Below are 15,366 nucleotides of genomic sequence, written 5' to 3' on the forward strand. Positions count from 1 at the left end.
CCGGTCAAATTTTGTTTAAATGCGGATTGCACATTTTCTGTTAGTACAATAAACCTCATTTCAATGCAGAAATATTACTGAGTCCATCAGTTATTAGATATATGAAACTGAAATAGCTGTTGCAAAACCCCAACTTGTTATAAAGAAAAAAGGTTAACATTAATAGGGGTGCCCAAACTTTATCATATGACTGTATATCCCCCATGCAGCTGCCTTTGTTACTAGTTTTGAGTTAGGAAGGAAGGGATCCACAAGAGATTTTGCATTCGTTCCAGGACATTCATGATACATCTCTTTTCTGTCTGCATCAGGTTAACTACCCATGATACGTTTTTGAGGATGCAGTGATTAACAGCTCTAGCAAAGTGGATGGGATTTATTGAAATCTGATGCCCAATGTGGGTTTTTTTGAGCAACTGAAACTGACCTGAGGTGTGTATTTCGAATCTGCAGCATGAGCCGCCGCCCGACCACCGTGCGGAGCCGCCGCCCGACCCCCCCCCTTCCACCACACCTACTGTCTCCTCCCCAAAATCCTTTAGGGTATGTGCGCACGTTGCTTTTTACCTGCTTTTTACCTGCTTTTTTGCTGCTTTTTCTTCTGCGCTGTTTAATGCCAAAATGGATGTGTTCTTCTATTCAAGCAAAGTCTATGGGAATTTGGGTTTCTTGTTCACACTATGTTGTTCAAAATGCTGCCTTTTTGTGGCAGAACTTTGGTCAAAAACTCAGCTTTGCAGTGCAAAACCCAAATGGCAAAAACAATTGACATGCTGCTTCTTTGAAAAGCTGAGTTTTTGACCAAAGTTCTGCCACAAAAAGGCAGCATTTTGAACAACATAGTGTGAACAAGAAACCCAAATTCCCATAGACTTTGCTTGAATAGAAGAACACATCCATTTTGGCATTAAACAGCGCAGAAGAAAAAGCAGCAAAAAAGCAGGTAAAAAGCAACGTGCGCACATACCCTCAGATTGTAAGGGTATGTGCGCACGTTGCTTTTTACCTGCTTTTTTGCTGCTTTTTCTTCTGCGCTGTTTAATGCCAAAATGGATGTGTTCTTCTATTCAAGCAAAGTCTATGGGAATTTGGGTTTCTTGTTCACACTATGTTGTTCAAAATGCTGCCTTTTTGTGGCAGAACTTTGGTCAAAAACTCAGCTTTGCAGTGCAAAACCCAAATGGCAAAAACAATTGACATGTTGCTTCTTTGAAAAGCTGAGTTTTTGACCAAAGTTCTGCCACAAAAAGGCAGCATTTTGAACAACATAGTGTGAACAAGAAACCCAAATTCCTATAGACTTTGCTTGAATAGAAGAACACATCCATTTTGGCATTAAACAGCGCAGAAGAAAAAGCAGCAAAAAAGCAGGTAAAAAGCAGGTAAAAAGCAACGTGCGCACATACCCTAAGCCTGCAAGGGCAGGGCCTTCTTCCCTCTGTACTAGTCTGTCTATTGTAACTTGTATATGTGTTCTGTATGTAACCCCCTTCTCATTTACAGCACCATGGAATCAATGGTGCTCTATAAATAAATAATAATAATAAATACTGTGCCCACGCTGCGGAAAATGCGCGGATTTTGCCGCTGATTTCTCGCGGAAAAGCCGCGGATTTTCCAGAAATCTGCAGCACAGCTACTCCCCAGCCATTTCTCTGGCATTTGGGAAATGCTGTGCCCACGCTGCGGATTTTTCCGCAGCGGAAATCGTACAGATTTTCGTGCGGAAAAATCTGCAGCATGTCAATCATTGTTGCGGATTTTCGTGCGGATTTTGCCTATTCAATTGAATTAAAAAAAAAAAAAAAATCGCAAAATCCGCAACAAAATCCATGTCAAATCCGCGTCAAATCCGCATCAAATCCGCGTCAAATCTGCACAAAATCCGCACCTATGAAAAGGTGCGGATTCCGGGGGAAAGCTGCGGATTTGATGCAGAAAAATCCGCAGATACAGAGTCCCGTGGGCACATAGCCTAATTGCGCTTATGATGAGTTTTATCTGCTGATTACTCCCAGGAAATTGCATTAGTTGCGGAAACTCTGCAGGTAAAAAATGCCTCACTTCCCGCACACGCTGCAGAAAAGTTGCTAACATCAAAACTGCCCCATTTGGCAAAAAAAACGCACCTTGGGCCAAAAAAAAATGCTTAAAAAAACATACGTCTTGACGTGATTATGTCGCATGTGATTTTTAAGTGAAATCAATGGCTGGAAGGGCTAAAAAATGCAGGACAAAAAGGGACAAAGAAATGACCGTTTTTTAGACAGCTCAAAACTGCAAGCAAAAAAAAAAGTAACGTAAGCACAGAGTTTCAGAATTCTCATTGACTTTGATGGGGGAGGAAAGACATGCAGTTTTTGGCAACAGACTGCACCAAAAAACATGACAAAAACACAGTGTGCGCATGGAGCCTTGTGCATTTTTAGTGCATTTCTGTGTGGAAACCAATTAAAAACTAATGCATCTAATGCAACTAATCCACACCTGACTGTATAAATAAAGATTTGTAACATCCAAATAGCAGCTTTAGCTAAAGCATGGCATAGCAAAAAGAGGCCAAAGCCGATAAAAGCACCTAAAAACGCAGTCAAAAATAGTAGATGCAGGCATGCAGCGAATAATTAACATCAAAAACTCACCAAATGCTCCTTGTGGAAACGTAGTCAGATGAATAAATCATAGAGACATATTAATACTTGTGAGGGTATTGATAGATTTGTCTATGTGCTCGAATCTGTGGATCTACACAAATGCCTAACGAACAGCATACTGATTACAATATGTCCCAGGAAGACCCAAAATTCTCACCATAACATATCTATGAGATATGACGCTGATTATTCTCATTGCCACTAACATAACCTTCCCTTTATTTATTTTGCATCATTCCTGTTAGACCAGTATATTGGGACTTCCCAGTATTATCCTGTATCTTGTCTGTAGCTACCTACATTAGTGACGCATCTCACTACAAACGATGACTAAATCACAGAGAATTCTAAGTATAGTGATTCCAGTAAGTAAAAATAAGATGCTAAAATAAGGCATTTCTACGTGTTCTCAACTCAGTAGATAAACTCATGCAATCCTCAGAAGCGTTAGAAAAAAAATATAGGAGTTACAAGGTAGATCTTGATGATGTCCAATTTTACAAGAAAAATGTCTTTTAATAAAGCTATTCCACACTCATTCCTGTGTTTTCTGTCAGTTTGCTGGTGTATGATTAGTAGGCTACTGCTGTCACGTTTCTGCCCCTGAAGACACCAATTGTGTCATTGTATTATGTTGTGTAATTTGAACAATATTCTGCATCTTTTATGAATAATTATGTAATGTGAATTCTGATGTAATGTACCGTAATTACAAATGTTCGAATCCGAACTGTACAGTTCAGGATTGGTACCCAACACGTACTTTTAAAATAAATAAGTGTCCGCATTCAAAGCTCAGGTGCTGTACTTATGCTAACCACTCGATTGAGCATCAGGGTGCTTGGGTACACTCGGTGCGCAACCCAGTGGAAGCTGCTTGCAGTCTCTGAAGGGCTCACAATCGGGGTAAAAACAATGTTTTTGGATGTAGTGTGTAAAAAAAAAAAAAAAAAAACCCTCCCCCTTCTCACCCGGAAATGCTCTGTTTATGGCTGGCTATATGTGGGTGGAAAGCCAAACTGCCCAAACATTAACTTTAGAGGGGGTTCAGGCTCTGCGATTAAGTTCAGGCCAAGTCCAGGTCACAAATTGAACTTTATCTAAAGTCCCGCTGAACCCAGAAAACACGAAATTGCTCTAGTCCACATCTCTAACTGTAATGCATTTGTGAGTAATGTATTATGTAAGGTATAGTGTATAGTAAGCACTGTATGTGTAACATGTTGCATAGTACTTGTTTAGGAAGTTTAAGAAGTTGCCAGACTGTAGAGTCAGTAACAGTTAAGACTTGGAACTTGCCCATCATCTGTGGGGTCGATTGAAAGGGAGAGTGATAGTTCATTCTGGAAGATTCAGTGAAGACCTAGTGATCGAAAATGACAGACATATAATTTGTCGGTTGAGAAGGTCGCATACAGTGGGTGGTTTGTGGCAACAAAAGGAGAAGAGACATATGACAAGATAGCGTGAACCTCGAGTGTTGACACATAGTGTGAACAGCATTAAGACGAGAGACTGATCCTCTAGGAGTGGCCCAGACAATAGGAGGCAGAAGACAGGACTTTAGTGGCTAGGCCCTTTAACCATCAAGGTACCAGGTTAATCTTAACTGGCATGTGAACGTAATCAACTACCTGAGTGGTTTCCCTCCAAGTGTCTGGGAGTTCAAAGCTTTACTCCAGTCATGCTGGGACCCTTAAGGAGACTGGCAGTGGACCATACACTCAGGAGTAGGATTGGAGGAAAAGTGAGACCTAGTATTATCCTGAGGAGTGGGAGGTGTATTCCATCATTGTCCCGGAAAATCATTAGCCGAAAAGAGGGGGAAATGGAGAAAGTCTTTCCACCCAGATTGCCTCCCTCAAGGTGACCTGGGGGAGCTGGCTTTTTAGATGGAATTATGGTTTTAGGACAAACCTCAATATAATGACCCTTGTGACCACAATAGAAACAGCCACCCATCCCACGGTCGACCTGTGTGCGACCTAGAATAAAAGGAGGCACCCCCCAACAACATGGGTTCATCAGACTGCAACACAGACTGAGACAGCTGAAGGGCTGAAAACAGTGGACCGCGGGCCACACCATGCCCTCCACCACTGCCAAGCTGCCCCCACTGCTTCCTGCCACTCAATACCCCTGCTATCTGCATCCTCAGGATGCAGACAGAGGTGAATACAACATTGGTGGAGCAAGAGTCGTTGGCTCCATCTTCCACCAATCAGTATGAAAATGTATTTGTCTGTGGAAAAGAAAGCGCACATACGGTCTTACCAGTTATGAGATTTTACAAATAAGGTGCCAAAGGCACACTCACCTGCTGAAGTTGTGACAGGCACAACTCCTTGAAGCACATATATGAAAAGTGGTCAGCAGCAGCCCCGAAAAAAATGGTGAACAATAAGGATAAAAAAAGAATCAGGTTCAATGCTGCGCTAGGACTCGTCAAAGCGCTAGCCACAGCGCAAAATGCCTGTCGTCCGTCTGTCGCCCCCGCACCCCCCTCTATCCCATTGTTCCGTGTTAATGTCTGCACTGGCAGAATAAAAAATTCGCCATCTACCAGAGTGAGTTGTTGCTTTCTTCTCATATTTGAATTTTCCTGATCTTGACAAGGTTACCAGCAGAGCTCCACCTGGGACTGCAAAGCTAAGTCTTGGAACAGCTGATCGCTGGAACCTGTGAGTACGGCTCCACTACATAGCCCTGCGCTGTAGTGCCCTACATCCTCAAGTTATTCTGATTCCAAGGATGTGTATTAAAAACCTTTTCTTTATTTCTGCAGGTCAACGCATTTCAAAGACATATCCGTCTTCTTCATCAGGACACAAGATTCTTGTGTCCTGATGAAGAAGACGGATATGTCTTTGAAATGTGTTGACCTGCAGAAATAAAGAAAAGGTTTTTAATACACATCCTTGGATTCATGTGGTTTCTAGCGCAGCATTGAACCTGATTATTTTTTTATCCTTATTGTTTACCAATCAGTAAGAGGGACAGCATACATGATGATGTCACATCATCGTGTGTGCTGTGCGGAAAGTCAGTGCACCGAAGGCCGGAGCAGAGAGCTAAGGAAAAGAAAGTGAGATGAATATGTGATGTTTTGGTTTTTTTCCTCATTATGGGAGGCTATTTGAGGGCTCAGAAAGTATACAGCAGGCAATATGGGGCCTCATGCTGTATTTAGGAGGCTATGTGGGGGCTCTTGCTGTATTTAGAAGGCTATGTGGGGCTCAAATTATATAGGAGGAAATATGGGGCTCATAAAATATATAGGAGGCTATTAGCGGGCTCATAAAGTATATAGGAGGCTATGTGTGGGCTTATGTTTTATTTAAAAGGCTATGTGGGTCTTATACTATATATAGGAGTCTATGTGGGGCTCATACTCAATATATGAGGCTAAGTGGGGCTCATAATGTATATAGGAGGCTGTGTTGGGCTCATAAATGTATATAAGAGGCTTTGTGGGGGTTCATGCTGTATTTAGAAGACTGTGGGGACTCATATTATATATAGGAGACTATATGATACTCAAGTATATGTCGCGGGCGGAGGGGACGCTGCGCTCGCTAACGCTCAGGTCCGGCGCTGCTGCGGCTGCTGCTCGGTGGCTCGAGCGGTGGGCCGGATCCGGGGACTCGAGCGGCGCTCCTCGCCCGTGAGTGAAAAGGGTGGTTGGTTTGGGGGATTTAGTCCGTGACGCCACCCACGGGTCGTGGTGAAGATGGGCACCACCGCTGCTGGTGACGGGGATCCCGGGAGCGATGGTAGGGAGCAGCTGGGATGTTGTTTTCCCCCTCCGTGGGTAGGGGTCGGTGGTCCCGGGGCCCAGTGGTGAGACGGGGAGGCAGGGTAGGTGAGGTGCAGGGTCGCAGGGAGAGCGCGGCGCGGTGCCGGATGGCACGGGTGTACTCACTCAGCAAGAGATTCACAAAGTCTCCAGTAAACCAAACGGCTGGATGGACGGGTTCCGCAGCCGGCTGCAGTGTCTCTCCCCGGACAGGGGATGGCGGCTGTCTTTCCCTGCACCTTTGTGTACTGTTTTGACTACGATGGGTCCCCAACGGTAGTCCACTCCCCGGTGTATGGATGCCGGAGGAGCCCGTTTGCCCGCAGGCACTGGCCCTTGGGTCTCTAGCCTTAGGCGGTAGCTGTATACCCTCACGGTGCGGACGGTTGCCTTCTAACGGGTCTTTGGCTGTTAGGAAACTCCTGGGGTTCCTGTCACACTCCGATTTGACTGTTGACGGCGACTCCAAGCCTAGTCGGGGTCCAAGGGCCCTGCCTGTGTGTGCTGGCTTCACTTCGCTCCCCGGTCGGTACCGGCGGGCCACCGCCCGACCTACGGTTCCGCGTTGATTCACCACTCCTGTAGACGGCCACCACCGTCTGCCAACCTTGTTGTCAGTGCCTGGGCCACAAACCCAGACACTCTCCACTTTACTCCTCTCACTTCAACCTCCTAAACTGAACTCCTCCACTGAACTGTCACTTTCCCGCTTCCAGGCCTGTGAACTCCTCGGTGGGTGGGGCCAACCGCTTGGCTCCGCCCCACCTGGTGTGGACATCAGACCCTGGAGGGAGGCAACAAGGATTTTGTGTTTGGCTAATGTTACTGTCTAGTGGGGGTGGGGGTGTGTGTGTGTTACCTGTGACGACCTGGCTAGTCCAGAGCGCCACATATATAGGGAGCTATGTGGCTCAGAAATGTATATAGGAAGCTCTATGGGGGCTCAGAAATGTATGAATGAGGCTATGTGAGGGCTCAGAAATGTATATGGGAGACAATATTTGGGCTCATGCTGTATATATGTCACGCTCCCCGGGTCCCCTGCGCTGCCCTCCGGCTCACCTGTCACGCTCCCAGGCTCCCCTGCCTCGCTTCCCGGTTCCTTGGTCCGGTCACAGCCGCTCCCCGCTCTCCAGCATCCATTGCCGGCGCGACCCCGGCGTCCTGGCCCCCGCTCCCGGCGCCCGTCGGCTTCTCAGCCCCAGCCCGTCCCTGCTGCTTCCTCCTCGCAGCTTCCTGCTCTGGCTTCTGGCACTCGGGCCGCGCGCATGCGCATTAGGGCGCTCGCGCGGTCATTGACCCTTTCTTAAAGGGCCAGCGTCCATTAACAGGAAATGATGCAAACAGGTACAGGGTATAAAGGGGTTTAATGTCCAAGGGGGCGGGGCCTGATCTTTGTGTTTCTTAAGCTAGGAGTCAGGTCTCCTGGTGTCTCTATGATATACTCACCTATCTCTCTTGTAGAGCCGTGCCTGCCTCGCCATCCGGTCCTGCCGAATCCCGAACCCCGAACGCTGTCCATCTGCCATCCTGACAGTCCGTACCATCTCGGATCCCTGCGGTGACCCGTCATCTCGCTCCAAAGGTTCCGGACCCCGCCTGACATCTTCTCGGCTTCCGAACCTGAGCTGCGTCACCCGGACTACCATCAGTGACTCCGTGGTCCCAGGGACTTCTCCGTTATACTCGTATGCACGGACTGTTCTGCTGCCTATAGTGCTTCAGCTACCGGACCCCTTACCACCATCTAGGAGTTCGGCCCAGTGGATCCACCTCCTGGGTCTGCCCGTCCACCTGGCCCTGACAGTAAGATCAGGCCATGGATCCCGCTGCAGCACTAGCAGCCGTACAGGAGGAACTCCAACGCCAACGTGAGACTCAGACCCGCATGCTGCAATTCATGTCTTCTGTGGACGCCCGCCTGAACACGCTACAAGCAGCAGTTACGTCTTCAACATCCCGGGCTTCCACTAGTCAAGCCACGGCTCCAGCTCCTGTGGCGACTTCTTCAGATACTTCCAGACTTCGTTTGGCCTCACCACCCCGGTACGCCGGAGACCCCAAGACCTGCAGGGGATTCTTAAACCAATGCTCCCTCCATTTCACGCAGCTGCCGCATTTGTTTGCCTCCGACCAAGCCAAGGTCGCCTTCATCATGTCCCATCTAGAGGGTGAGGCACTGGCGTGGATGAACCCCTTGTGGGAGAAGGGGGATCCTGTGACCACGAACATCCAAGAGTTCCTGCAGGCATTCCGTGGCACCTTTGATGAGCCCGGACGCGTCTCCGCGTCTGCTTCGTCTCTTCTCCGGTTACGTCAGGGGACTCTGACTGTGGGTCAATACGCAATCCGGTTTCGCACCCTGGCTTTGGAACTCGGCTGGAACAACGAGGCCCTAACCGCCGCCTACTGGGAAGGACTCTCGGGGCGAATTAAAGATGAGCTGGCGGGTCGTGACGTACCGACCACCCTGGATGCCCTGATTGCCCTAGCGACTCGAGTAGACATTCGCTTTCAGGAGCGATCCAAGGAAGTGTCCCGTGAGAGACGTCCGGTACGGCATTCCTCTCCTCCGCAGAAGCCCTCCGTACTTCAGTCATCGACAGCTGGGGCCCCCGTCCACGAGCCCATGCAGATCGACCGAGTGCGGCAGTCTGAACAACGTCGAGCAGAGCGGCTTGCCAAGGGTCTCTGCTTTTACTGCGGAGAGGGCACACACCTGCTACGCTCCTGTCCAGAGAGGCCGGGAAACTCCAAAGCCTAGGGTTGGTAGGAGAGGCCACCCTAGGTGCTGGGACTCTCTCAGACCCGGTTACGTGGACTGTGCAAGTGACAACGGGAGAGACGCGGTTCACGGCTGAGGCATACCTCGATTCTGGGGCAGCAGGCAATTTCATCCAGCAGGCCACGGTGGACAAGTACCAGGTGCCTGTTACTCCACTCGACAAGCCCCTAGTGATTGCCTCTGTGGATGGAAGACCCCTCTCTGACACCATCTCCTGGATCACCAGGCCGGTCGAACTGCGTATCGGTGCCCTGCACACCGAGAACATCGCTCTCTACGTCCTTCCACACATGTCCCATCAAATCCTGCTGGGACTTCCCTGGTTGCGGACACACGAACCATCAGTCAGCTGGGGCACTGGCGAAATCACCCGATGGGGCTCTTCGTGCCATGAGAAGTGTCTGAAGACCATACAACCCATCCGACGACCTCCGGTTCCAGAGAACCTACCGGGACTGCCCTCGGCCTATTGGTCCTTCGCAGACGTCTTTGATAAAAAAGAATCTGAGGTACTTCCGCCACATCGTCCTTACGATTGTGCCATCGACCTGCTCCCAGGAACAACACCACCTCGAGGACGGATATATCCATTGTCTCCAGCCGAAACAAGGGCCATGTCTACTTACATCACAGAGAGCCTGGCAAGGGGATTCATTCGGAGATCCTCCTCTCCTGCTGGAGCAGGCTTCTTCTTCGTCAAGAAGAAAGAGGGCGACTTACGCCCATGCATAGATTACCGGGGATTGAATCAAATCACCGTAAAAAACAAGTACCCTCTGCCGCTCATCCCCGAATTGTTTGACTGGCTTAGAGGAGCTCGTGTGTTCACCAAGCTGGATCTTCGGGGTGCTTACAATCTGGTACGCATCCGCTCTGGGGACGAATGGAAGACCGCGTTCAATACTCGCGATGGGCACTATGAATACTGCGTGATGCCCTTCGGCCTGTGTAACGCCCCAGCCGTCTTTCAAGAACTGGTGAACGACGTTTTCCGGGACCTTCTCTACGTCTGTGTGGTAGTGTATCTGGATGACATCCTTGTCTTCTCTCCGGACCTCCAGACCCACAGAGAGAACGTGCAGCTGGTTCTACAAAGACTGAGAGAGAATCGTCTGTACGCCAAGTACGAGAAGTGTGTCTTTGAGCAGTCTTCTCTCCCCTTCCTGGGGTACATCATCTCTGATACCGGACTGCAGATGGATCCAAAGAAGGTCTCCTCCATTCTCAACTGGCCTCCTCCTTCTGGACTGAAGGCAATCCAACGTTTCCTGGGATTCGCCAACTACTACCGCCAGTTTATCCCTCACTTCTCTGCTCTGACTGCTCCTCTCTCCGCTTTGACCAAGAAGGAGGCTAATCCAAAGGACTGGTCACCTGCGGCCGACGCCGCGTTTGGCTCTCTGAAGCGGGCATTTGCCTCCTCTCCTGTACTCCACCGTCCGGAGTTAAACCGCCAGTTCACCTTGGAGGTGGATGCCTCCTCCTCGGGAGCCGGAGCAGTGCTCATGCAGAAGTCCTCCTCTGGGAAGATGGTGACTTGCGGTTTCTTCTCCAAGAGCTTCTCAGCGCCTGAACGCAACTACACCATCGGTGACCGAGAGCTATTGGCAGTCAAACTGGCTCTGGAGGAATGGCGCTACCTTCTGGACGGAGCAGTGTACCCCGTGATTATTTACACGGACCACAAGAACCTGGAATACCTGCGGTCCGCTCAGCGACTGAACCCACGGCAAGCCAGGTGGTCCTTATTCTTTGCCAGGTTTGATTTCCAGCTCCATTTCCAACCCGCGGACAAGAATGTACGCGCTGATGCCTTGTCCAGGTCTTTCATGCCCATGGAGCAGGAGGAGGAGACTACCCAACCCATCATCTGTCCTAGCAAAATCATTCCGGTGGCTCCTGTCACCCTGGCCCAGATACCGCCCGGGAAGACCTATGTCTCTGATACTGACAGGCAAAAAGTGTTACACTGGGGTCATGCCTCGAAAACAGCCGGTCATGCTGGCCAGAAGAGAACATGGGGTGCGATTGTACGTCATTACTGGTGGCCATCCCTTCGCACGGACGTCGCTGCTTTTGTCTCTGCCTGCTCCTCTTGTGCCAGGAACAAGACGCCCAAACACCTGCCATATGGCTGTCTTCTGCCTCTGCCGATACCCTCAGTTCCGTGGCAACACATAGCGATGGACTTTATTACGGACTTGCCATTGTCCTCCGGACACACAGTCATATGGGTCGTGGTGGATCGGTTCTTTAAAATGGCTCATTTCGTCCCTATGGCTGGACTGCCCTCTGCTCAGGAACTCGCGGACGCCTATATACATCACATCTTCCGCTTGCATGGCTTTCCATCACACATCGTATCCGACAGAGGAACTCAGTTCACCTCCCGCTTCTGGAGGGCGCTCTGCAAACATCTGGGAGTGACTCTGGACTTTTCTTCTGCCTACCATCCTCAGTCTAATGGCCAAGTGGAGAGGGTCAATCAAATCTTGACCTCCTTCTTACGTCACTATGTCAACGCCCATCACGACGACTGGTCCACGCTTCTTCCTTGGGCTGAATTCTCCCATAACCACCACATCAGTGAGTCGTCCTCCAGCTCTCCCTTCCATGTCGTTTACGGACTTCAGCCCTCCGTCCCATTGCCTGTATCCCCTTCTTCGGATGTCCCTGCTGCTGATACTGTAGCCCGTGACTTCGCTACCATTTGGGACTCTGTCAAGGCGTCCCTTGGGCGTGCTTCCCTGCGGATGAAGAGACACGCAGACAAGAGACGTCTGGAACCTCCGTGTTTCTCTCCTGGAGATCTAGTCTGGCTTGCTTCCAAGTACGTCCGATTGAAGATACCATCCTACAAGCTGGGTCCTCGCTACATCGGGCCGTTTAAAGTCCTCAACAAGATCAATGAGGTCTCCTTCAAGCTACAGCTCCCGGCCACGATGAGGATACCCAATTCCTTCCACGTCTCCCTGCTCAAGCCGGTTGTCCTTGGTCCCTTCTCCGCTGCTGCCAGTTCGGCTCCTCCTCCTATTGCCGATGACGACATCTATGCGGTAAGGGATATCGTGGCCATGAAGACCGTACGGGGTCGACAGTTCTTCCTGGTGGACTGGGCAGGGTATGGTCCTGAGGATAGGTCCTGGGAGCCCCGGGAGAATGTGGGTACTCCGCTGATCCGTGCCTTCCTGTCCCGGTTGCGGGGAGGGGGGCGTGGTGGGGGGGTACTGTCACGCTCCCCGGGTCCCCTGCGCTGCCCTCCGGCTCACCTGTCACGCTCCCCGGCTCCCCTGCCTCGCTTCCCGGTTCCTTGGTCCGGTCACAGCCGCTCCCCGCTCTCCAGCATCCATTGCCGGCGCGTCCCCGGCGTCCTGGCCCCCGCTCCCGGCGCCCGTCGGCTTCTCAGCCCCAGCCCGTCCCTGCTGCTTCCTCCTCGCAGCTTCCTGCTCTGGCTTCTGGCACTCGGGCCGCGCGCATGCGCATTAGGGCGCGCGCGCGGTCATTGACCCTTTCTTAAAGGGCCAGCGTCCATTAACAGGAAATGATGCAAACAGGTACAGGGTATAAAGGGGTTTAATGTCCAAGGGGGCGGGGCCTGATCTTCGTGTTTCTTAAGCTAGGAGTCAGGTCTCCTGGTGTCTCTATGATATACTCACCTATCTCTCTTGTAGAGCCGTGCCTGCCTCGCCATCCGGTCCTGCCGAATCCCGAACCCCGAACGCTGTCCATCTGCCATCCTGACAGTCCGTACCATCTCGGATCCCTGCGGTGACCCGTCATCTCGCTCCAAAGGTTCCGGACCCCGCCTGACATCTTCTCGGCTTCCGAACCTGAGCTGCGTCACCCGGACTACCATCAGTGACTCCGTGGTCCCAGGGACTTCTCCGTTATACTCGTATGCACGGACTGTTCTGCTGCCTATAGTGCTTCAGCTACCGGACCCCTTACCACCATCTAGGAGTTCGGCCCAGTGGATCCACCTCCTGGGTCTGCCCGTCCACCTGGCCCTGACAATATATGAGGCTAAGTGGGGATCATAATGTATATAGGAGGCTGCATGGGGGCTCATAAAGTATATATTAGACTATGTGAGGGCTCATAAAGTATACAGTGCTGGCCAAAAGTATTGCCACCCCTGCAATTCTGTCAGATAATACTCAGTTTCTTCTTGAAAATGATTGCAATCACAAATTTTTTGGTATTATTAACTTCATTTATTTTGCTTGCAATGAAAAAACACAAAAGAGAATGAAACAAAAATCAAATCATTGATCATTTCACACAAAACTCCAAAAATAGGCCAGACAAAAGTATTGGCACCCTTACCCTAATACTTGTTTGCACAACCTTTAGCCAAAATAACTGCAAACAACCGCTTCCGGTAACCATCAACAAGTTTCTTACAATGCTCTGCTGGAATTTTAGACCATTCTTCTTTGGCAAACTGCTCCAGGTCCCTGAGATTTGAAGGGTGCCTTCTCCAAACTGCCATTTTGAGATCTCTCCACAGGTGTTCTATGGGATTCAGGTCTGGACTCATTACTGGCCACTTTAGTAGTCTCCAGTGCTTTCTCTCAAACCATTTTCTAGTGCTTTTTGAAGTGTGTTTTGGGTTATTGTCCTGCTGGAAGACCCATGACCTCTGAGGGAGACCCAGCTTTCTCACACTGGGCCCTGTATTATGCTGAAAAATTTGTTGGTAGTCTTCATAATGCCATGCACACAGTCAAGCAGTCCAGTGCCAGAGGCAGCAAAGCAACCCCAAAACATCGGGGAACCTCCGACATGTTTGACTGTAGGGACCGTGTTCTTTTCTTTGAATGCCTCTTTTTTTTCCCTGTAAACTCTATGTTGATGGCTTTTCCCAAAAAGCTCAACTTTTGTCTCATCTGACCAGAGAACATTTTTCCAAAATGTTTTAGGCTTTCTCAGGTAAGATTTGGCAAACTCCAGCCTGGCTTTTTTATGTCTCTGGGTAAGAAGTGGGGTCTTCCTGGGTATCCTACTATACAGTCCCTTTTCATTCAGACGCCGACAGATAGTACGGGTTGACACTGTTGTACCCTCAGACTGCAGGGTAGCTTGAACTTGTTTGGATGTTAGTCGAGGGTCTTTATCCACCATCCGCACAATCTTGCGTTGAAATCTCTCGTCAATTTTTCTTTTCCTTCCACATCTAGGGAGGTTAGCCACAGTGCCATGGGCTTTAAACTTCTTGATGACACTGCGCACCGTAGCCACAGGAACTTTCAGGTCTTTGAAGAGGGACTTGTAGCCTTGAGATTGCTCATGCTTCCTCACAATTTGGATTCTCAAGTCCTCAGACAGTTCTTTGGTCTTCTTTCTTTTCTCCATGCTCAATGTGGTACACACAAGGACACAGGACAGAGGTTGAGGCATCTTTAATCCATGTCAACTGGCTGCAAGTGTGATTTAGTTATTGCGAACACCTGTTAGGTGCCACAGATAAGTTACAGGTGCTGTTAATTACACAAATTAGAGAAGCATCACATGATTTTTCAAACAGTGCCAATACTTTTGTCCACCCCTTTTATGTTTGGTGTGGAATTATATCCAATTTGGCTCTATGACAATTTTTTTTTTATTTTTTTCATTGAAGACAAATTAAATGAAGATAATAATACCAAAGAGTATTATCTGACAGAATTGCAGGGGTGCCAATACTTTTGGCCAGCACTGTATAGGAGGTTATGTGGGGGCTCACACTGTATTTAGGAGGAAGCTATGTGGGGCTCTAAATGTGTATAGGAGGCTATGTGGGGGTCATACTATATATAGAGATGCTATATGGGGGGATGCTATATAGAGTGGTTATGTGGGGGCTCACATTATATATAGAGGGGCAATGTGGGGACTCACACTGTATATAGGGGCTGAGAATGTATATAGAGGGGCTATCTGGAGACTCAAACAGTATATAGAGTAGCTATGTGGGTCTCACACTGTATATAGAGGGCCTATATGTGGGCTCATGCTGTATTTAACAGGCTATGTGGGGGCTCATACAATATATAGAGTGGCTATGTGGGGGCTCATACTATATATAGGAGCTATGTAGGGGCTCATATTGTATGTAAGGAGTTATGTGGAGGCTTATGCTGTATATAGGG

At 49.3% G+C, this 15,366-nt stretch overlaps 1 long non-coding RNA gene across 1 annotated transcript in view; it reads left to right on the top strand.

Moving 5' to 3' along the window:
* Positions 1-8,293, top strand: part of LOC142296658 (uncharacterized) — a 101,235-nt gene extending 92,942 nt beyond the window's left edge. Inside the window, exon 3 of the long non-coding RNA XR_012751667.1 lies at positions 7,915-8,293. This is a non-coding gene — a long non-coding RNA (uncharacterized LOC142296658). The remainder of the gene's footprint in view (positions 1-7,914) is intronic.
* Positions 8,294-15,366: the final 7,073 nt, after the last annotated feature.

The sequence above is a fragment of the Anomaloglossus baeobatrachus genome, chromosome 3 (genome assembly GCF_048569485.1).
Source record: "Anomaloglossus baeobatrachus isolate aAnoBae1 chromosome 3, aAnoBae1.hap1, whole genome shotgun sequence".
Taxonomy (NCBI): Eukaryota; Metazoa; Chordata; class Amphibia; order Anura; family Aromobatidae; genus Anomaloglossus; species Anomaloglossus baeobatrachus.